Source organism: Lissotriton helveticus, chromosome 1_1 (assembly GCF_964261635.1).
Source record: "Lissotriton helveticus chromosome 1_1, aLisHel1.1, whole genome shotgun sequence".
NCBI classification, from domain to species: domain Eukaryota; kingdom Metazoa; phylum Chordata; class Amphibia; order Caudata; family Salamandridae; genus Lissotriton; species Lissotriton helveticus.
In genome coordinates this window covers 70,492,615-70,514,656 of record NC_136057.1, presented here as the reverse complement: position 1 = coordinate 70,514,656, position 22,042 = coordinate 70,492,615, and the positions used below count along the sequence as shown (strand labels likewise).

Here is a 22,042-nt window from a genome sequence, read left to right as displayed (position 1 = left end):
CGTGCTGCACTGCATTTTGCTTTACTGTGAGAAGTCAGTGCACACCGCATTGCTTTTTACTGCTCTCTGATTCATCTGTGGACACTGAACTGTGTTTTACTGCACTATAAATAATTTCTGCACACAGCACTGCCTTTTAGTGTACTTATAGTAATCTATGTGCACTGCAGTTTGGTATACAACGGTTAGCACGCATTTTTTACAACGCGGTGCTGTTACCACGCTACTTTTACCACGCAAGTCGTTACAACGACTTGCGCTGGGGGGCGCTCCAGGATAGTAAATAGTTTAATTTACTATCCAACTCCTTCCCTAGAGTCCACGGGGACTGGAGTTGGAATAGTAAATTAAAAAATTTACTATCCAGCGCCCCTCCACGCAAGTCGTTGTAACGACTTGCGTGGTAAAAGTAGCGTTGTAACGGTACGCGTTGTAAAAGTACACGTGGTACCGTCATACATCCACTGCAGTTTACAAGACAAAGGCAGCAAATGCCCATTCCTGTGCATTGCGTAGAGGTCACGGAGTCAGGACTGCCATTAGCATTATGTTTTAACCTAACACTAAACAGTGAGCCTTGATAAACTGGATACAGAGGGACCAAAATGTAAAATACACTGCACCTGTTCCTCTTCTGCCATGTGTTGCCATTCCCAAGGTCTGTTGGTGCTCCCGCCGGACACCGACCCTCTACTGAATATACCTTGATTCTCCTTCACTATTGTCTATTCTCCTTCCCCCGCGACGCCTTCTTTTTCCCCCTCCCCCTTTTTTCTTATTATTCAGAGTACACATACCGTCTACACCGACTTTGGATATGTTACTTTTCTTTTCCAATTGGGGCTGTTGCCCACTGGTTGCTTTAACTCTTGCCACTCTTGGATGTTACAGGTGGCGCTTGCGTGGATCTGTGTCATATGTTCTCACTGATATGTTTGGTCACTGGTTTACGTGGTGGCACCTTGCTGTTCTTCTATTGAGCACTATGGGCATAGGATCTCATTATGTACTCCGTTGCACTGCAAGTGTTTTCCAGTGACTTTTTAACGTGATTTCCGCTGACTGAATTTGGGTCTGATCTTCACCTAAATTTTGGGTTGTGAACATGATGTGGTGTCCACGAGTGCTGGGTGTTGTTACTTTTCCCAATTTGGGAACTTGTCTACCTGACTTAACTATGTCTTTTTTGTGCTGAGTGAGTTCTTTTGTATCATTTCCAGCCCTGAAGAGTCGGAGACCATGGTTTCTCTGACGAAACACGTGTCGGCTGGATGTTCTTTGTGCTATAACACATTAAAGGAACCAAGAAAGCTACAGCAAATATTTTCCTTATGTGTGTGGATCAAACATACACTGTTTAGGTTTGATTTTTATGTGTGCACAGGACCGTTGTAATCTCTATGAAGACACGTTGAGATGTCTGCCCCAGTACTCATGGCGGAAGGTCGAGTAGTCGCAGTTGAATAATCTCCATCTTGGGTCTGAGGTGCTGGTGTTATCGCAGAAGTGCAACAACGGTAGTCAGCAGTGGTTATCTGCATCTTCCCCTCTGCGGTCTCCGAATCAGCGTTTTTTATTTAACAGTTGACACAGGCAAGTGAGACACAACCTCTACACAGTCTTGCTCAGTCAGGGAGACTGGGGGACCCAGGGCTCTTCGCAGGACTTCTCGGCACTCTGCCACATTTCCTCTGTTCCTTCTGGGCCGTTCCTCACAATGGGCTCTGCTGCTGGTCCTCCTCAAAGGGCAGGCAGACTTCTGCCGGACAAGGCTCTCTCCTCTTCCCTCTCATCAGACAGGCAGCCCCCAGGGGCCATTGCCTGAGCCAATTGTTTCATCCCGGAAGACTTGCAGAAACCAGGCCATGTGCCCTCGCCTACAGGGAGTCACTATAAGTGATACATATCTTGAAACAGCAGCTCTTCGTGTCGGGCAGTAAAGCAACTTGAGTTACAACAAAGCCAATATGTTTGTGACCCACTTTCCTGTGGTATTTTCAGACCCTGAATGCTTATTCCCTGTCTGGGTTTACTAGTTTACCTGGTTTCATTTCATCGTCCATTTTCTTCTGCAGCACAAACAAGGACTTTGTGCAGGGTGATTGCTGCGCACAGCAGGTAGTGAAGATGCTGCTTCCATGCGGGAATACTTACAACATGAGCACAGTAAGAGTGAACCTTCTAAAAGGCGGTCCTGACTCCATCTCTCCACCTTTGTGTCAAAAGTTACACCCTTCTCGTCTGGATTGCTGACAATATTGCCGATCTTGTGCCATGTTTGATGAAGGGCAATCAAACATGGATGCAACTGGTAACAACATACTTACACATGTGTAAACAATATAGAGCTCTGCTACCCTATATTATGAATACACGTCTCGAAATACAAACGGGGATGCCAATGCAGAGTCTGGTCATGACATGTGAATGGAACTTTACTCAATGCCCTGTATGCACCGCAGCCGCCCTCTGACAAGTAAAATAGCCTGTTCAGCCGGTGACCTCTAAGAACATGGTACACTGCCACCACTACTCACTGTACATAGCCAGGGACACAGACCAGTGTCTTTGCCCCACCAACAGAGTGGTTGTAGTGTCCGTCAACATCCCCAGAGCCAGACTCTGGGTCTTCGGATCAATTCTGAGCCCAGTCATGCAGTGCGAACAAAGTATCTTCTGCCTGCTGAGGCCAAAATGAAACCAGGATACCAGAGTCACTTGCAGTTCCAGCTCTCAAGGCAAGGGTGAACGGGCTTTGGCCGAGGTGGGGGATCGGGTGACCAAGTAGTGCTTAGCCAGTCTATATTGTTGTCTTCCCCTAAAACAATTGGCCTCTGATATTTACACTTATTTATTTTAGCCTTCAATTGTAAAGCCACAGTATACTGCAGCAGAACTTTGAGCTGGACGAGGGTCGTGCCAATCAGGGTGGAGTGGGAGGAATAGTAATATAATATACACATCTAAAATGAAGAGAAAATGCAAGTTAAACTATTCTGTATGAAGTGGTCAATTGCTTAGTGTTATATTTTCTGATGTCTTCGTCTCAAACTGGAGGGTCGCTAATTTGAATCCTGGTTGGTGCACTAGGGAATAGTGACTTGTATATTTACAGTGCTGTGACGTCCCTGCCCGTGAGAGACAGCACTTTGAATATGAAAGCCAATGATTTAAAGAAGGAATTAAACAACATATAAACACGCTACACAAATTATAGGATGGGCTGCAGAGAGTATAAGATCAGTCACGCTTAATTTGCAAAAAGAGAGAAGGTGTAAATGCTTACTGTGCTATCAGATCTTACATTTTTAGTATCGGCAATCATACTGTAGCTAGTGTTAACCTTTTTTTTAGGTTTCCTGGAAAATACTGCATTCCAGAAGTACTGTTAACACCCTCACAGTAATCTTAAAAAGAATGACTCTTTGTCACCGGAAACCTCCCGGTTTGTCGCGCCCTCGGGTGGTCTGCTCCATTGCCCGCAGTCATCTAGTACAGCTCGGTGATGCCAGCACAACCGGAACAGCCTGGCAGGGCGCACACATCTCAGGTATAGAAGTCCTGCTTGTTTGGTGCTGGGTGGCAGGAGCTGCCGGACAGCAAGGATCCCGTAGTGAGTGTCCACATGCCAGTTTGTGGATCGTCTTCCCAACCCAACCCAACCATATCAGCATACTACAAATCTTTGCTGCTACCACACAAGCAAACTGACCCAGGAGTTAAAAATTAGCCATGGCGGCTCCAGGTCATTGCTTACATTGATGGTCCCACCCAGGTCTCTGGCCCTCTGGACAGCTATCTAAACATAGGATATGCCTTTTGAGAAGCTGGTAACCCCTGTGCTTCTTCGAACAGTTCTTTTATCGTGGCGCTCCATTTTACGCGACAAACTCTCTCCCCAATGGCCTCCTCAACATGGTGCGATGTTCCAGTAGCTTTCCTGTGCAAGCCTTGTGTTACAAAAGCAGTTCTACTGAAGCTTAATGGAGAAGTACCAAACATCTTGTGCGGCGATGCTTATGTCAACTTAACAGGGCCTGAAGCTTCAAGCATTTGGTATAATTAAAAGAAAATGGCTTCTACACGTGCATAAAGCACAAGCCCGAAACCCATTGGCCTATATCTTCCAGGATCAAGACCTAACGAGAAGAACAAATGTAGAATTCAAATGTTTTGATAGACCAATGTCATAGTCACAGTTTGATGCAATGTTGTACTTCACTGTATTAGCAGATCTTTTGTAATTAGGCGCTCCTATGTGAAGACGGTTCTTATGTGGTCACTATTAATAAGGGTTTATTGTTCTCCATTGTGGTTACACTGTCTACCTTGATACTTCTGCTTTTCCTTAACCTTTGTGTTGTTCTAAAAGTACCAGTAACCTTTATAAGTAAAGGTTGGTAATCTTTATAATGTTGTCTATCAGTTGTCGTTTTGTCCCGATCTTGTAAAATATTCAAACCAAACTTGAAATAAGTAAATTTGTTGTGAGAATAGCTATTGTTGCCGGTTATTTCTTTTACTGCAGCACATCAATGCCTCTATTCTAAATCTAACATTGATAATTCAAATAGTATTGATTTTATTCCAGAGTGTCTTTTGCACCATTAAGGCGATAAATAATACGTTGACCTCATATTTGAGTTGGGTCGGTTTATCCTGTTAGAGTCCTGTCCTTCGTTGTCGTTTTCTAGTGAGCGGCCTAGGCTCTAAAGGGTCATAGGGCTCTCCCCCTCCCTTTGCTTCGACAGGGTTTGCCTTTAGAGATGCTGATATGGAGTGCGGAGACCTGCAGTTAAGCAGCTGTGAACGAGTGAATGAAATCCATGCTGGTGGTTTGTGCTGGGAACGTGCCTTTGCTGTTTATTTCTTCCATCCAATCTCCTTCGAGGTGAATACATTGTCAGATCAGGGGACAAAGGCACAGAAAGAGTAGGATTTGCCTACTACTAAACAGTTTAAGCCTGATGAACGCAGAACTACTTTTTCCAAAGGTTAATATTTGACCACATTACATTCTGGTGAATAGTCCATGAGAGTGGATGTTGTGTACCCCCACCCCCAAAAGGGCAATGTCTATGTGGTATTCAAACTTTTGTGTCATCGGTAGTCTAAGGGTAAGATTTATTCGCCACTCACCCAACTGCACCAGGAATGTAACTGCCGGGAACACTCCTGGCAACGCATCAACAACACTCCTGGTCGACGCATGAACAACACTGCTGGCAATGTTCTTTTCTTCCACTCTCACGAGATGGTTTTACAAGGCAAATCTGAGCTCACTGAGTGTGGAGCGTCCACAAATCTCAGAGATGGGCCGTTCCAAAGATGGTAACAGAGAACTTTGAAATATCTGAGTCTTGATCCTGGCAGATGAATGGGTGATCCCTGAGAGGGTGTGGGTGGTCTGTGTGTTGCCACAGCTGTCCAGTGGGTGTAAGAACATTTCAGCAATTTGTGTATGGCCCTCTTTTGGGTGAGAACAACCCAGCTTCATGCAATACGGACTGCGCAGGATGAGTTACATTCTGAAATGGATGACCTTGTCCAAAGGGGATTGATGTTACCAAGGTTTAACATCTTCATTTACGACAGATAGGGAAAGTCCATGTACTTGGAAGTACTTCAAAAGTTTCCTGCACTCTGCTGGTGCAGGCTGGATGTTTATTCTCTAGTTGGCATTTGCCAGGGGGTATTCAGATAAAGTGGTTGAATTAAACCATGGAGCAGCACTTGTAGCGTTGACTTTTGGAGTCTCGTAGTATGTGCTGGATGCGGTAGAACTGTCTTAATATTCTACGGAGCTCAGAATATACAGACTCTCCTTCATCTCAGAGCTCCAGCTCTGTGGCTTGACCAGTTTAACTGCAATAAAGAAGATGACCTAGACCAGTTCTACCTCTCCCGACCTTTGAACTGATCATTGAGGAAAGAAGCCCTTGCCTGGAAGGAAGATCTGCACAAGGCACAGCTGACAGAAGCCCTTCCTGGTCGGCCCAGATTGCCTGCTTGTATGAGATCTTACCACAGGGATCATAGTGGATGTGCTGTTTCCTTTCTAGCCTTCTGCAGCTTGTTTGTGAACTCTAAAGTTCTCGTCAAACCAAAGTTCGGAGAGAAAAAGTCTTTTATTTTTCTGATTTTTAAATGGAGCAAACGAATGGAGACTGGAGTCAATCCACTGGCGATATACATCCGTGGCGGCATCTAAATCTGCAGTAATCTCAGGCATAGATTGAGTGAGCTGTGCCTTCAATAGTTCATGGGTCATTTTATCCCAGGAGCGGCATCAGGACCTCAGCAGCTGAGGATGAACACTGAGAACATCCGCTTCCAAATTCAGTTGAAGCATAACTGCACGATGGTCTGGCCAGAGAAGTGGATGTGCAGTAGTGAGTTGAAGAGAGGGATTGTCTGAGAAAATACCATCTAATAAGTGGCCGTCTGAGTGTGTCGGAGCCTTCACTAACGGGGTGAGACCGAGACTTGACCAGGGTCTGAGAGATCGATCCTATCTTTATCCGCAGAATTTTCAAGATGGAAATTGAAGTCACCGAGTAGAGTGAAATCGAGGGAATTTGATTTAATGCCCTAGAGCTGATTGTTACTATTTAAGAAGGCTGTCCTAGCTTTTGGGGGATGTAAATAAGTACCCCATTTAAGGAGTAACGATTAGAAAGAGCAATTTTATATGCACGTGCTTCATAATCAGAGGCGGCCGGTAATGTCTCTAAGGAGGCATTGAGGTTGTCCCTGTAAATGATTGTTAACCCACCGCCCCTTTCCCCAAATGATCAAGCCTGAAATTGGAAAAACCGTGGGTGTTGCAACAATTAGATCTGGGTCGGATGAAGCATCTGCTCAGGTCTCAGTGATGAAAGCAAACTCCAGTGCACAAGCTTCTAGAAAGTCCGCAAAATAGGATGCACTCTCTGTTAGAGACCATGCATTAATAAACATGCCTCTGTTTTCCATCTGAGGATTGGGCAACCTAAAGACATGCGGTGTAGGAGAGCTAAGTTTGACAATTCTGTAGGTTCTCAGAGTGAGCTTACAATCTAGGCAACTATTCTTGCTGATAGTATTAGACGGAATCAAAGTAGGGTCTAAACAAGGCTTACCTAAAGGTTTAAAAGCGAGCAGCTCATCCCATGAGTAGCGGATATGAACAGCCGGATGGGGGGGTGAAACCAACAGAAGAGCCGGCGCTAAGCACAGTCTTAAGCGTGTACGGGTTTGGACAAGCTTGCCTTAGGCACAACTTCGGTAAGCCCTAGATCTGTCTTTGTAGCACAACCTCCGGGGGGTGCCGAAGAGGCATGTACGAAACTAAAGTACTACTCAGCACAATATTAGCAAATTTAAAAGATAATGTGAAGGCAAAATATAAACCTAATTAGGGTCCAGCAACCCATGCGACCTTCACACGCTCCCTGGTGAAGTATCAGCTACTAGTAACAGAGACAAAGAAAAGAAATGGTGTCAAACGCTAACAACACATAAAACAAAAGTCATAACAATCCACCATTTCCGTGTGGCGGCAGGGGAGCCATATACATCCCAAAACTACATGCTTGTGTAATACAGGGAAATTAAAAAATTGCACAAGGTGCTGCTGACAGAAGTCCTGCCTGAAAGGAAGATCTGTACAAGGCATGACTGACAGAAGTCCTGCCTGGAAGGAAGATCTGTACAAGGCACGACTGACAGAAGGCCTGCCTGGAAGGAAGATCTGTACAAGGCACGACTGACAGAAGGCCTGCCTGGAATGAAGATCTGCACAAGGCGCAGCTGACAGAAGTTTTGCCTGGAAGGCAGATCTGTGCAAGACGTAGCTGACAGAAGTCCAGCCGGGCAGGAAGATCTGCACGAGGCACAGATGACAGAAGCAGAGGCCTGGAATGAAGATCTGCACAAGGCACCGCTGACAGAAGCCTCTGTCTGGAAGGAAGATCTGCACAGAGCACAGTTGACAGAAGCCCCTGCATCAAAGGAAGATCTGCACAAGGCACAGCTGACAGAAGTCCTGCCCGGAAGGAAGATCTGCACAAGGTGCAGCTGACAGAAGTCCTGCCTGAAAGGAAGATCTGCACAAGGCGCAGCTGACAGAAGCCCCTGCCTGGAAGGAAGATCTGCACAAGGTGCAGCTGACAGAAGTCCTGCCTGGAAGGAAGATCTGCACAAGGCAAAGCTGAGACATCCTGCCTGGAAGGAAGATCTGCACAAGGCACAACTGAAATAAGCCCCCCTCCCCCGGAAGGAATATCTGCACGAGGTACGACTGACAGAATTCAGAATGCCTGTCCAGAAGAAAGATCTGCACAGGGCAAAGCTGAGAGAAGTCCATCCTGGAAGGACGATCTGCACAAGGCGCAGCTGACAGAAGCCCCTGCCTGGAAGGAAGATCTACACAAGGCACAGCTGACGGAAGTCCTGCCAGGAAGGAAGATCTGCACAAGGTGCAGCTGACAGAAGTCCTGCCTGAAAGGAAGATCTGCACAAGGCGCAGCTGACAGAAGCCCCTGCCTGGAAGGAAGATCTACACAAGGCACAGCTGACGGAAGTCCTGCCTGAAAGGAAGATCTGCACAAGGTGCAGCTGACAGAAGTCCTGCCTGGAAGGAAGATCTGCACAAGGCAAAGCTGAGACATCCTGCCTGGAAGGAAGATCTGCACAAGGCACAACTGAAATAAGCCCCCCTCCCCCGGAAGGAATATCTGCACGAGGTACGACTGACAGAATTCAGAATGCCTGTCCAGAAGAAAGATCTGCACAGGGCAAAGCTGAGAGAAGTCCATCCTGGAAGGACGATCTGCACAAGGCGCAGCTGACAGAAGCCCCTTCCTGGAATGAAGATCTGCACAAGGCGCAGCTGACAGAGGTCCTGGCTGAAAGGAAGATCCGCACAAGGCGCAGCTGGAAGAAGTCGCTGCCTGGAAAGAAGATCCGCACAATGCACAGCTGACAGAAGTCCTGCCTGGAAGGATAATCTGCACAAGGCACAGCTGACAGAGTCCTGCCTGGAAGGAAGATCTGCACAAGGCGCATCTGACAGAGGTCCTGGCTGGACGGAAGATCCGCACAAGGCACAGCTGACAAAAGTCCTGCCTGGAATGAAGATCTGCACTAGGCACAGCTGACAGAAGCACTGCCTGGAAGGAAGATCTGCACAAGGCGCAGCTGACAGACGTCCTGCCTGGAAGGAAGATCTGCACAAGGCACAGCTGACAGACGTCCTGCCTAGAAGGAAGATCTGCACAAGGCACAGCTGACAGAGTCCTGCCTGGAAGGAAGATCTGCACAAGGCACAGCTGACAGAGTCCTGCCTGGAAGGAAGATCTGCACAAGGCGCAGCTGACAGAAGCTGCAGCCTGAAAAGAAAATATGCACAAGGCGCAGCTGACAGAGGTCCTGGCTGAAAGGAAGATCCGCACAAGGCGCAGCTGGAAGAAGTCGCTGCCTGGAAAGAAGATCCGCACAATGCACAGCTGACAGAAGTCCTGCCTGGAAGGATAATCTGCACAAGGCACAGCTGACAGAGTCCTGCCTGGAAGGAAGATCTGCACAAGGCGCAGCTGACAGAGGTCCTGGCTGGAAGGAAGATCCGCACAAGGCGCAGCTGGAAGAAGTCGCTGCCTGGAAAGAAGATCCGCACAATGCACAGCTGACAGAAGTCCTGCCTGGAAGGATAATCTGCACAAGGCACAGCTGACAGAGTCCTGCCTGGAAGGAAGATCTGCACAAGGCGCAGCTGACAGAGGTCCTGGCTGGAAGGAAGATCCGCACAAGGCGCAGCTGGAAGAAGTCGTTGCCTGGAAGGAAGATCCGCACAAGGCACAGCTGACAGAAGTCCTGCCTAGAAAGGAAGACCTGCAAAAGGCGCGGATGACTGAAGTTCTGCCTGGCGGTGACCTCACAGCAGTGAGAGACCGACAAACAACAAGATCCTTCAAGCCCAACTAGCCACACTGGACATAATGTACACCAAAGGCCTGATTTAGATTTCAGCGGATGGTTTACTCCATCACAAATGTGACAGGTGTCCTGCCCGCCCAATAAAAATGTATTACATCCTATGGCAATTATAATAAGGCAGACAGGATATCTATCACATTTTGATTAGGCCTTGGTGCAGTTCGCAGAGTTTTAGTCCGCTGAACTCCACGAAGTGCCAGGGAAACCCCGCCGCACTCTGAAAACTTACGCTAGTGGCAGAGTTTCTAAGTTGCACTACTCTCACTGATTTTTTGTGCCAGGAGTTTTTCCCGCACTGTAAAATCAGTGTGAACAGCACTACGGGTCGCACCAGAGGGCACTGCTGCTTTCTGCTGCTCTAATTGACATTCTAATCAAGTGGCAGCTTTATCGAAAATAACAGATTTCTACACTCGAGTGGTCGCGACCTGCCGTGACTTTACGCAGTGAGAAATCTCACCAGGAGGAGGTCTAGTGCGTTATATTATCTCACTAGCACTCGTCACCTTACCATTGGAGAGACGCTTGAGAAGAAAAACTCCGTTCTGCATCACTTTGAGGAGTTTTTGGGGAACGGTGTGGGCAAATCTTTGCGAGGTCTGCCGGCAGAGCACAATTCTTCAGTCACCCCTAGTTTTGAGGCAATACTCTGTTGGACAAATTCCTAACTAGGCCCTATGTCTGCAATAATTGTTGTACAAGAAGTGAGATCCATGGCCTACAATCAATCAATCAGTCAATCAATCAGTCATTTTTAAAGCGCACTGCATACCTGCAAGGGTCTCAAGGCGCTGGGTGGGCTGCTACTGATCGAACACCCAGGTCTTGTTTATCCTCCTGAAGGTGAGCAGGTCTTTGGTCTGTTGTAGGCTCAGTGGGAGGGTGTTCCATGTCTTGACGGTGAGGGGGGAGAAGGATCTCCCGCCGGTGGTTGTTCTTCGGATGCGCGGGACAGTGGCGAGTGAGAGGTCGGCGGAGCATAGCTGGCGGTTGGGGATGTAGAAGGAAAGTCGTCTGTTGAGGTAGGCTTGGCCGGTCTTGTGGAGTGTCTTGTGTGCGTGGATGAGGAGCTTGAAGGATATCCTCTTGTTGATGGGGAGCCAGTGCAGGTTTCTCAGGTGAGGGGTGATGTGGTCATGGCGTCGAGGATCAGTCATGCTGAGGCGTTTTGGATGTGTTGTAGTCGTTTGATGAGCTTGGTTGGGGCTCCCGCGTAGAGGGTGTTTCCGTAGTCGAGTCTGCTGCTGACGAGGGCCTGCGTGAGAGTCTTTCTTGTATCTGTCGGGATCCATCTGTAGATCTTGCAGAGCATGCGGAGGGTGTTGAAGCAGGAGGAGGAGACGGCGTTGAATTGCTTGGTCATTGAGAGCGTTGAGTCGAGGATGATTCCCAGGTTGCATGTGTAGTCGGTGGGTGTCAGGGCTTCCCCCAGTGCTGTCGGCCACCAGGAGTCGTCCCAGGCTGAAGAGTTGGCGCCGAGGATGAGGACCTCCGTCTTTTCTGAGTTCAGCTTCAGACGGCTGATCTTCATCCAGTTGGCGACGGCCTTCATTCCTTCGTGGAGGTTTGCTTTGGCGAGATGGGGTCCTTGGTGAGGGAGAGGATCAGTTGAGTGTTGTCGGCGTAGGAGAATATGTTGAGGTCATGCTGTTGGGCTACGTGTGCGAGCGGGGCCATGTAAATGTTGAACAGTGTCGGGCTGAGGGAGTATCCCTGTGGTATGAACACCCGCAATTACTTCAGCCTTACAAACCGGAACGAGATCTACGGTCAAGTAACCAACTCCTGCTTAAATCACCTTTTATTAAAAAGACCAGACAAGGTGGCCGTGCCCTCTCCTCAATAGGGCCGACTTTGTGGAACAACTTGCCCCTTAGCCTCAGACAGACCTCCAACCACCTTACATTTAGGAAAATGTTAAAAACCATCTTGTTTACTGAACTATAAGTAATGTTCCACTTTGCTTTTCTCAGGTCATCTGTAAAGTAGTTTTCGTCACCTGTGCTTGCGGTCAAAGCGCGGAGATAACCCATGTGGGCTCGATTCTTGCGCTATAGAAGCTAATAAATAAATAAATAAATAAATAAATATGCCGCAGATGATCTCGGAGGCTACAGATCCGAATGGGGGAGGCGGACGCTCAGGGTTCTGCCGGAGAGGAAGGAGGTGGTCTGTTCCAGAGCCTTCAAATGCGGAACGGGTACCTGCCCTATAGATTTGGACAGAAAGGCCTAGGAGAGGTCCAATGTATTAATATAGAGACACCTAAGCCCAGGCAAATTACACCACAAATACAGATTAATTCGTTTTATATCAAAATTTATTTTTCATGAGTAAATTTATTTTAACGACTGCCTTTCATTGCAGATACATAAATATGATTTATGGGTTGACCTACACCATAATAAATAGACACAATGATAAAAATAAGTATAAACAGTGGTTCAGATTCCGCTCTACCATATCATCTACATTCATACAACATTCATTCTCAAATCATACAACACCAAGCGATGATGGTTGTGAATAACAAAGGGACCGATGGTTCGGGGTCCGGGTAGGTTCTGAGAGTTCCTGGGTGGGAACAAGCGCCTACGCGCGTTTCGGTGTATAGCCCCGTCCGGGGCTACACCTTCATCAGGGCACAGTGAGAGGACGGAAGGGGAACCACAATCAGGTAGAGTTTCTGTGAAACAAACATTAAAAACAATGGTTAGGTGTATATACATTTTTGCGAGGGTTTAGGTGTAAACTAGCTAGGCTGACATCTGTAATCAGACTAGAGAAATCCAGTTTCTAAGCGGTCGAGACTAGGCTTGCAAAACACATTCATAGCATCATAGAGGTATTTATTTGCAGAGAAGGGGAACAGGGGGGGACAAATCTAAAGGCGTATACTGGCTACAATCTGTTGGGACTATTGATAACCAAGAAAACCACAATGGGGGGGTCTGATGGAGGGCTAAACAACAATTTTATTGAAATGCTAAAATTAGTGATGTAATGGTTCAGGAGTTTTTACCTGGTTTGTCACAGGAGGTGCCGTCTATCTTGAGGAGGCACAGTTACTATCAGCTTGCAATAGGAATATGTAGAATTCACCGGGGTGTTTCTGGGGAAATTTAAATAATTAACATCTCACGGAGGGCCTGATCATTTCTGAACATTTTTAGAGTCTCTCTGTAGTTAATGGTCAAATAAATTTTGCGGTTTAGCATACCTGGTAGGCAGGGCAGAGAGACTTCCCCCGGGGGCTTGCTCGGGCAAGGCAAGGCTGATAGGGTCCTAGGACAGGTTCACGACACGGAGACCCTGTTGATACACAGTACATGCTCATAAAAGTGCATAGGGCTGGTTAATGAGAGCATGGAGCGCTTAATTTAGGCAGACAATTACACAAGCCAAAAACCGGGAACAATTACCAATGATAGCAGGGGATGCTCTCCTCAATGGATTCTCGGTGAAGGGGGGGCGCCGCCGACCGGTACAGGAATAATTTGGCACCTATACAAAGGGTATATACACACAAGGCAGCTTGCTTAAGATTTGAGATCTACAACATGTGGTCGCTAGCGCCTCGGGTGAAATTGCATGAGCTGAGGGGCGCGGGCTTGGAATCTTACCCGAGTGGTGTCAGAGAGGGTAAAGCGACCCTTCTGCTGTTAGGCAATAGAAGTCCGTCCTGACATTTTCCTGGCTGCAGAGATCAGCAACAACGCTAGCAAAATAAAATAAGGGATAAGGGTCACGGCGTGATTTCCGAGTGAAATTCTTCGTGAGAGGTTTGCAGTTCTCACGGAGGAACTCAAGAGGGCATAGCAGACTAAGAGATATCACTTACTTAGGGTCGAATCAGGTCGGGTGTTCCGGTCGGCGGTCTCCACGGGTGATGAAAAGGCTGATCAAGGAGCAGGGTCACGCTACGATGGACGCCTCTATATAGTAGGCTGAGAGCTGGAATAGCGGTCAGCTGAGGTGGCGCGCAGCCACGGAGGGGGCAGTGAAATAAAGGACAGTTAGAAATGGCCCCGGGTTCAGTGGGAACTGTGGTGGCCATTTTGGAATGGAGAGCGGTGCCTAGTTACGTGATCGGAAGCCCTCATAATGCATAAAGAGGGGCGCAGAAAGATGCTGGGGTACAGAAAATAATCGGGGGGGATAAAAATTACTAGAAGGAAGGGATATTCAAGGAATATTATGTAAGAAAAAAGGGGGGAATTGGAACCAAAAATGCTTCCAAATAGATCAGGTGCAATTTCATTAGAGGGAAGTTATGAGTTGTATCTGTCAGTGGGCGGGGTGCCCTAAACGAGTACTATTCAGTGACTTATTGCTGTATCATATTAATAGACCATAAGGGGGGACTCAGATTTCCAAGGAGCCCTTTTTCAGCAATCTACTACACAGGAGGGGACAGAGTTATTATTTACAGTAATGTATTGGCCCACGGGCATTCCTCGTTGAGATCTTTTTCCATGCTATTAAGAAAAAAGATCCAAAAGACCTCTCGTTTTTTTCCCCACAGTGTGGGGTCTGTGCCCGCCGGTGCTTGCATCTTTTCCAATATGGACCACCTAAGGTCTGTTTCAGAATGTTCGAGGGACATCCAGTGTTCGACAAGGGGAGCTCCCCTTTTGCCGATACGTATATTGGATTTATGCTCCCCGATGCGGAGTCTTATCTCCCTGCCCGTTTCGCCAACGTATGGAATTTCACACGGGCATAAGATTATGTAAACACAATTGGTGGTCCGACAGTTGGTCATTATGGAGAGATTTATGCTGCGGGTGGGCGTGGGGATCACATTTCCTACTATGGCATTCGGACATGCTTGACATCTGCCACATTTGTGGTTGCCAGTGACAGGGTCAGGACCAACAATGGACCTTTGGATCCATGGTTTCGAATCACGCATTTTGCCTCTTACTAGATGGTTTCTGAGATTTTTATTACGCTTGAAAGCAAAAATGGGTTTGGGTAGAGCGTTTTGGTCCTGATTTAAATTCAAAAGGAACCGGCTGCAATTGATGGCCTGTCTGAGTTGGTTGTTGGCCGTAGAGTGTCGCGTGATACAAACAATCGATTCCTTAGGGGTGGGGTTCCTGGGTTCGAACATGGAATCACGGTTGTAGTATCTGGCCCGTTTAAAGCTCTCCTTAACCAGCCGGTAAGGGTAGCCCCGTTGTAGTAACTTGTCCTTAAGAATATCCCCTTCAGTTAAGAAATCCCTAATGTCTGTGCAATTCCTCCTAATTCGGAGAAATTGACTGAACGGGATATTGTCGCGTTGACAACGGGGATGGTAACTGCCGTATTGAAGAATTTCACTCGGAAATCACGCCGTGACCCTTATCCCTTATTTTATTTTGCTAGCGTTGTTGCTGATCTCTGCAGCCAGGAAAATGTCAGGACGGACTTCTATTGCCTAACAGCAGAAGGGTCGCTTTACCCTCTCTGACACCACTCGGGTAAGATTCCAAGCCCGCGCCCCTCAGCTCATGCAATTTCACCGGAGGCGCTAGCGACCACATGTTGTAGATCTCAAATCTTAAGCAAGCTGCCTTGTGTGTATATACCCTTTGTATAGGTGCCAAATTATTCCTGTACCGGTCGGCGGCGCCCCCCCTTCACCGAGAATCCATTGAGGAGAGCATCCCCTGCTATCATTGGTAATTGTTCCCGGTTTTTGGCTTGTGTAATTGTCTGCCTAAATTAAGCGCTCCATGCTCTCATTAACCAGCCCTATGCACTTTTATGAGCATGTACTGTGTATCAACAGGGTCTCCGTGTCGTGAACCTGTCCTAGGACCCTATCAGCCTTGCCTTGCCCGAGCAAGCCCCCGGGGGCAGTCTCTCTGCCCTGCCTACCAGGTATGCTAAACCGCAAAATTTATTTGACCATTAACTACAGAGAGACTCTAAAAATGTTCAGAAATGATCAGGCCCTCCGTGAGATGTTAATTATTTAAATTTCCCCAGAAACACCCTGGTGAATTCTACATATTCCTATTGCAAGCTGATAGTAACTGTGCCTCCTCAAGATAGACGGCACCTCCTGTGACAAACCAGGTAAAAACTCCTGAACCATTACATCACTAATTTTAGCATTTCAATAAAATTGTTGTTTAGCCCTCCATCAGACCCCCCCATTGTGGTTTTCTTGGTTATCAATAGTCCCAACAGATTGTAGCCAGTATACGCCTTTAGATTTGTCCCCCCCTGTTCCCCTTCTCTGCAAATAAATACCTCTATGATGCTATGAATGTGTTTTGCAAGCCTAGTCTCGACCGCTTAGAAACTGGATGTCTCTAGTCTGATTACAGATGTCAGCCTAGCTAGTTTACACCTAAACCCTCGCAAAAATGTATATACACCTAACCATTGTTTTTAATGTTTGTTTCACAGAAACTCTACCTGATTGTGGTTCCCCTTCCGTCCTCTCACTGTGCCCTGATGAAGGTGTAGCCCCGGACGGGGCTATACACCGAAACGCGCGTAGGCGCTTGTTCCCACCCAGGAACTCTCAGAACCTACCCGGACCCCGAACCATCGGTCCCTTTGTTATTCACAACCATCATCGCTTGGTGTTGTATGATTTGAGAATGAATGTTGTATGAATGTAGATGATATGGTAGAGCGGAATCTGAACCACTGTTTATACTTATTTTTATCATTGTGTCTATTTATTATGGTGTAGGTCAACCCATAAATCATATTTATGTATCTGCAATGAAAGGCAGTCGTTAAAATAAATTTTACTCATGAAAAATAAATTTTGATATAAAACAAATTAATCTGTATTTGTGGTGTAATTTGCCTGGGCTTAGGTGTCTCTATATTAATACATTGGACCTCTCCTAGGCCTTTCTGTCCAAATCTATAGGGCAGGTACCCGTTCCGCATTTGATGTTCTTTTCCCCGTCTACCTGCCTTAGATCGATGTGGGGTCCCCCTCTGAATTGACTGTTCCAGAGCCTTGTCTCGAATCCCTGCAGCGTGGAGGCACGTGCGTAGTGTGTGGTGGCAGACGGTGCCAACAGGAACAGAGAGGTCTAGGAGGATGAGTGCTGTGGTCTCACCGTTGTTCAGCAGGGTCCTGATATCGTCAGTGGCGGCAATGAGGGCGGTCTCGGTGCTGTGGTTGCTGCGGAACCCTGACTGGGAAGGGTCCAGGATTCTGTTTTCTTCGAGGTATCGGGTTAGCTGTCTGTTGACGATCTTCTCGATGACCTTGGGAACGGGAGCAGAGAGATGGGCCGGAAGATCTTGAGGTCTCTTGGGTCTGCCTTAGGTTTTTTGAGTAGGGCATTGATCTCAGCGTGTTTCCAGCTCTCTGGGAAGGTCAATGTCTCGAGGGAGAGATTGATGACGTTGCGCAGGTGGGGTGCGATGGAGCTGCTTGCTTTGTTGAAGACGTGGTGCGGGAATGGGTCTGACGGAGAGCCGGAGTGGATTGTGCTCATGGTCTTGATGGTGTCATCGATGCTCACGCTGGCAGGCTAGCAGGGGATTGTGGTCGATTGTGTGCGGAGAGTCTGTTGTGTTGCTGTCTGTTTGGGGCTGTCTGGGTGTTGAAGCTGTCGTGAATGTGTGCTATCTTGCGGTGGAAGAAAGTGGCGAGGGAGTCGCACAGGGCTTGCGACCGTGGGATGTCATTGGTGTTGGAGTTTGGTTTGGAGAGTTCCTTCACTATGTTGAAAAGCTCCTTGCTGTTGTGTGCGTTGTTGTTGAAGCGGTCTTTGAAGGAGGTCCTCTTGGCAGCCCTGATGAGGTGGTGGTGGTTGGGGATGGTGTCCTTTTGTGCTGCGTGGCTGTCCGGAGTCTGTTCACTGTGCCATTTGTTCTCTAGTTTCCGGCAAGCTTGCTTGGAGGGTAGGAGTTCTGGGGTGAAGCAGCTGGCCCTCTTGCTGGTGTCTCAGTGGGGGGGTTTCTTCGGCAGGCGAGGGTGTTGGCGCAGTTGTCGATCCAGCATCTGAGGCTGTGGGCAGCGTCGTCGGTGTTGGAGGGTTCGGTTTGGTGGGCTGAGAGCGAGGTTTGCACGTAGTTGTTCTTCGGTGATTTTGCTCCAGCAGCAGCGGGGGATCTGTTGGGTGCGGTGGTATGTGGTGGGTTTCTGGAAGGTGAAGTGGATGCAGCAATGGTCGGTCCAGAGGAGTTCGGTGGTGTGGTTGAAGGAGACGTACGGGCTTGAGGAGAAGACACGGTCGAGCGCGTGGCCGGTGGAGTGGGTGGGCATTGTGACGAGTTGACTCAGTCTGAGGTTGTCGATCAGGGTTACGGAGTTGCTGTAGTTGTTGCTCTCATGGTGAAAGTTCAGGTCTGCGAGGAGGATGTAGTCTCTGGAGGTCAGGGCATGCGTGCCGATGAAGTCGGCAATGGAGTTGCTAAACTAGGGGTGGGGTCCGGGGGGTCGGTAGATGAGGGTGCCTCTGAGGGTGGAGTTGGGGTCTGTGTGGATCTGGAAATGCATTGGTTCGGTGGTGCTTAGAGTATCATTGGTGCTAGTCGAGACCCTGATGCTGTTCTTGTGGACGATGGCGATTCTTTCTCCGACTCCGTTGGTGCAGTCTCTGCGGGTGATCTTGTAGCCGTCTGGGATGGCTATGGCGATGTCGGGTGCGGAGGAGTCGTTCATCCAAGTCTCTGTCAGGAAGGCGATGTCTGGGGATGTTGTGTCGAGCAGGTCCCAGCTCGACGGCCTGTTTGCGGGTGTTCAGTAGTATGCATCGGAGTTGGTTGAGGTCTTTCCTGGCGGGTGGTTCGTCGGCTCTGAGACTGGTGTAGCTGCAGTTCCGGCAGGTGAAGGGACCGTGTGTGCATTTCGGGGCGGCCTTGAAGCAGATGTGAGTCTGTCCAGAGTTGAGAGTGTGCAGAATGCTGGCATCATAGTGGTGGCGTTCCTTGTGGCGGGTGCAGGGACCAGGGGTTCTGGTGCTGGGTGCGGTCCAGGCACGGACGGGCGCAGATGGGCTTGCCTTAGGCGTGCCATCGGCGCGCAAGTGGCATATATGGGGAGGTGAGGGGTAGGAGCAGCTGGGAGGTGGGAGGCGGGGGCAGCGAATGGGCTGTCAGGGGGGGAGGGGCCGCAGGGGACACAGCGGCGGGAACAGTACGGGATGACAAGGGAACAGAAAGCAAAAGGGCACAAAAATAGAGGGGCAACGAATGGAACAGAAGGCAAAAATGGGCACAGTGTTACAGGGGCACCGAGGGAACAGAAAGCAAAAACGGGCACAGGGTTACAGGGGCAGCTAAGGAACAAAAGGCAAAAACGGGCAGAGAGACACAGGAGCAGCGAGGGGGACAGAATGAAAACCGGGCAGAGAGACATAGGGACAGCGAGGGGAACAGAGGGAAGAAACAAGTACAGAACAAGTACAGGCAGCCAGGGAGGACAGAGAGTAGCACAGAGAACAGCAGTCACAGGCACAACAATGACAATAAGGCAATACAGGCAATACCGTAAATACTATATATAGCGGAAGAGGAACAAACCTACGGCCTACCACTGGCCACCAGGGCTGAGGCGCAGGTGGTAGCCTGCGGGTGGAGGAGGGCCTCGTACTTCCTCAGCAGCGGCAGCTGGGGCAGGGACACACAGGTGGTGCTGTGCGGAGGGGAGGACCTATCTGGTAGTGTCAAGGGTCGCTCTCCTCACCACGCAGCGGCTGGCATATGTGGGGAGGTGGGAGGGAGGAGCAGCTGGGATGCGGGGCAGCGAATGGGCAGTCAAGGGGCGGGGCCGCAGGGGACGCAGCGGCGGGAGCGATGTGGGACAACAAAGGGAACAGAAGGCAAAAGGGCACAGGAATATAGGGGCAACAAATGGAACAGAAGGCAAAAACAGGTACAGTGTTACAGGGGCAACAAGGGAACAGAAAGCAAAAATGGGCACATGGTTACAGGGGCAGCTAAGGAACAAAAGGCAAAAACGGGCGGATAGACACAGGGGTAGCGAGAGGGACAGAAGGAAAACTGGGCAGAGAGACACAGGGACAGAGAGGGGAACAGAGGGAAGAAACGGGCACAGAACAAGTACAGACAGCGGGGGAGGACAGAGAGCAGCACAGAGAACAACACAGAGAACAGCAGTCACAGGCCTTGTGACTATCAGGCCGTTATCTGACTTCTGATGAGCCCCACAGAGTGAGTATGCTGCCAGAGTGCAGTAGAATGGCCGAAGGACAGGAAATTAGGTAAACTTGAATATGAGAAATATGGAAAGGTAGAAATGTGCATCACCTGTGGATAACTGACACCTCCTCCCGCTCTGCCAAATACCCATCCAGTCACAAAGTGGCATCCTGGGCCCCAAATGGCCAACATCATGCCAGATGCCATGTAATGGTGGAAAAGGGGGAATAAAGATTAATATGCACACATCTGCTGCGGGGATAAGTCAGGTAAATGATTGGTTGTGATGGGTTCTCTATAATTACTAAAGGACGGATATCGTTGAATATTATATTATATGGATCAACATTTGTTTGCCTTATCTGCGCTCATAATGTAAAGGATGGGGCTTACAGTGAACCCCTCGCTCTGTTTTACACAAAAGCTCCAGAAGGAGCTGCATCTTACAGAACTTTATCTACTTTAGGAAGAACTAAAGACTTGCTTATTAAAGTTGTCTTTCAGGGTCAGAACCGGGTGCTGTAAGCTTCACCAGTTTCAGGGAGATGGACAGATGTTATGGCGATAGGAAACCCCCCTCAACTCACAATAATGTTCCAATCTTCCAGGTTAGAAGAAACCAAAAATGCTTGAACCAAGGGAGTTGTTGAAAGTGTCAAAGGTGACTTATGAACAGCGACGTAAAGACAGGAGTTGGCATTTGAGTTGATCTTAAGTGAATAGGAAAGGAACGAGAAGAAGTGTGTCAATGGAGTTACTTTTGTTGTATACTTCGTGAAGAGTTACTGGAAATTTTGCAGCCCAGCCTCATCCATCTCTTTTTCTAAAATCTATTGTTGTTTAAATTAAATCTTGACCATGTGCGTCTATCTAAAGCTATACCACTAAGTACTTGGGTGCTCCATGTGCGCCCTTACTTTGCTCAGTTACTCTGTGAACACTGGTAAATCACCTCCTTTTCAGACATTAATAAGATGTCACCTGATCAACAGAACTTTTAGTTAAATATCTTTGTATGACGAAATATTCCTTGCTAAGTTTCAAAGGCGGTAAAGAAGAAGGGTGAGATTTACTAACATTTTGTGCTGTGTTTTCCTCACAAAAGTGGCACAAAACGGCTCAAAATCCTTTTTTCCTAATTTACTTTCAGACAAATAACGTAAAATTAATGTGAAGCAGCGCATAGCACTGCGTCGCATTACTTTGCGCCAGGGGGGCCTGGCAAGGGGGGTGCACGGGCGTTCCCTTGCAACCACCCATGGTTTCTCACACTAAACCCAATTTACCAAATACAGTAGATTGGGTTTAGCATGAGTAAACTGCACCCTTTTAACCTTGGTGCAAGGAAGGAGAAATGCTTTGATTTGTCCTTCCTTTTCTAACTTTGCATGCGTGCTGCACTGTGCAACACGTATACAAAATGGGAAAAGCTTTCCCTCGTGTCTAGGCATAGTATTCTGTACAAGAAGGGTGTCCTTCCTGTACAAAACCTATCCTGGACTCTGACACACACACACCCTAGCATTCTGGTGCTAAGGTGTATGCATGGCGCAGGGCTGCTGTAATCAGTGGTAGCGCAAGGGAAAGGGAAGGAGAGAGCCATATCTTTGAAAATATGGTGCTCTCGTGCTCCCTCCCTATCGCACAATGCATCGCAACCTCGCACGGTGGGGCTGCGCTGCATAGCATGGAGATTTGGTAAATCTTCCCCGAAATGTCTTTTACAACCAGTTAAACATTGTGAATTCTCATTCCATTATGTTTCAATTTAGTAATGTTAAATATCTTTACATCCAGCAGAAAACAAGCCTTGAATGCATGAAATGACCATCAATAAAGAAGCTAATGCTGTAAATCTTCAATAATAGCAGAAATAATGAGCTACAGTATTCAGGAAAACCTCAGCGCAGTCGGCGACAGAGGAATCTGCACA

The 22,042-nt window shown here is 48.1% G+C and overlaps 1 long non-coding RNA gene across 1 annotated transcript in view; it reads left to right on the top strand.

Annotated features, from left to right (window-relative positions):
- LOC144828667 (uncharacterized) overlaps positions 1-21,991 on the top strand; it is a 120,751-nt gene extending 98,760 nt beyond the window's left edge. Inside the window, exon 4 of the long non-coding RNA XR_013610517.1 lies at positions 21,910-21,991. This is a non-coding gene — a long non-coding RNA (uncharacterized LOC144828667). The remainder of the gene's footprint in view (positions 1-21,909) is intronic.
- The last annotated feature ends 51 nt before the right edge of the window (positions 21,992-22,042 follow it).